Source organism: Aplysia californica, unplaced genomic scaffold (assembly GCF_000002075.1).
Source record: "Aplysia californica isolate F4 #8 unplaced genomic scaffold, AplCal3.0 scaffold00216, whole genome shotgun sequence".
Classification (NCBI taxonomy): domain Eukaryota; kingdom Metazoa; phylum Mollusca; class Gastropoda; order Aplysiida; family Aplysiidae; genus Aplysia; species Aplysia californica.
In genome coordinates this window covers 528816-531005 of record NW_004797486.1, presented here as the reverse complement: position 1 = coordinate 531005, position 2190 = coordinate 528816, and positions in this window count along the sequence as shown.

The window sequence follows — 2190 nt, the reverse complement described above, 5'->3', positions numbered from 1 at the left end:
CATTCAACGAGAAGTCGGCTCCAACGAGGCACGATTTTTCCTCTATATCTCTTTGTAAATGTACGTCAGCTCCAACGAGGTTGTAAACAGACCGAAGTCGCTTTTAACGAGGTTGCGATAACCAAATAAAAGCAATTAGCGGCCCCGAAAGCGAAGAATTTTTTCTCCTTTCTCTCTATCTCACGCGAAGCACAAGGCCCATCCTCGATTCCTAACACTAACACATTGTATTGCTAGATCTAGTGTGCCTCCTAATATAATAATATGGGCCCCAAAGCCAAGAGGATTGGCGAGGGTTAGCCTACGGTAGGGATGGGAGGGGGTGGGTGGGAACGCGATGCGGGCTGTGGGAAACTGGATGAACTCTGGATGGGTAAGTCTAGAATAAGTCTAGAGAGACTCAAGACCTTCATTTTCTTCATTTTTTTTGCTTCACCCGATCAGGAAATGTAAGTTCCCGCCTTAACTTTATTACGTAGACCTAAGCCTAGACGTGAGAGGGTATGTTTCCACACTGGAAGTGTTCCGGAAAAAAATATTTAAAAATTCAGAAATGAGGGTCAGAACACAGCTCAAACACACGAACACAGATGCTGTTTGAGATTTTCATCATCAGGGGGAACAGCTGTTTTAATTACTGGTATTGGTACCTCGTGTAATAATATAATAACGTGTCTACTTTCTTTTCTTTAGCCTTAGTCACGTTCAACGAGAGGTCGGATCCAACGAGGACAACAAGCGAGGTCCTGGCAAAACCTCGTTGAATGCAACACCCACTGTAGGCAGTTTAAAAAGGGGTAACTTTATGGGTGTTGTATCCGAGTGTCAATGGTTGATCTCTGAAGGCAGGGAAAGAAACTCTACATAATTTAATTATCAGGAGATGCCAGTCTTTTGGCTAATTTCAAGTCATGTATCACACTGCGGCCCTGTTCACTGAAAGTGGGTGCCCCTAGTTGCGCCAAAAAACAAAACAAACCAAAACCGTGACCTGGCCACATTTGTTTACGTTTTGCAACATTTTCGTCCCTAACAAACAAAGGGAGATAAGATAAATGATTTATGTGCACAAATGATCACATTTAGAACTCAAAACACATCAAACGTTAGAGAAAAAGAATGCTTATGTCGTAGGATCCGTTTACTACAACTGAAACAATGACATATTATTATCTGAATTAACTTGATCGTTCTTATAAATTCCCGTTTCAACCTTTTCTTTTGGAGGGGGGATAATTCAGTCACAAATTCACTGGTTTGAATAATATCCTGGAACAACGAGGCTAGCAGTACGAAACGTGTGAAGTTGTGAAGTGTGAAGTGCATGTACCCGGTGCAGTGCCACATATTACATGTCATAGGTGTAGCTTGATAGTCTGATCTTTGGCTGTTGATCAGTAAACACGTTTTACAATGATACTCAGCTTTAAGCCATCGTCTTCATTCAGGTAATAATAGATAGCATTTGTATAGCGCAAATTCTCGCTGAACAGCAAGCTCTGAGCGCTTCACAATCTATACTATTACCTCAGCAGACCTGAGAGCATTCTGAAGCAACCTCAACTTCCTTTGAAGCATACAGTGCAAGCGGCCATTTAAAATTATAGGCCCTGAAACTAAAACACTAACGTACTGACAAAATCTTTCGCTGTCTATGGCCGGGTACCCATCAATCCCACCTGGGTGAAGTGAGGAAAATTTGTGTAAAGTACCTTTCTCAAGGACACAACGTCGGGCCGTTGCTCGAACCCCCGAACCAGTAATCTCACGATTACGAGTCCGGTAGCCTAACCACCAGGCTACCGACGCCACATTGGCAGTTATATAACGCTCATCACACTACATAAAGCGCATTACGCCTGAGACAAACATGGCCCTTGTAGAGTCAGATTGAGAAAAAAACCCCAAGACAAATTCAGAAATTTAATATGTTGACGTTACGATCTGCAGTCCAACACTTTGCAATATATTTCCAAATATAGACAACCTGCTGTTTTCCTCTAGGTTTTCCACAGTAGTAGTTAAAATGAAATTATAATATTGTAGTAGTGTTTTATCCGATAACTCCCGTTATACAAAGTTTGACTATCTATCTTCCACAGATAATATCGCCTTTTCTCTACCCTCTTTTCCTTGTCTCGTCTCGTCTCATCTCGTCTTACTCTCTCTCTCTCTCTCTCTCTCTCTCTC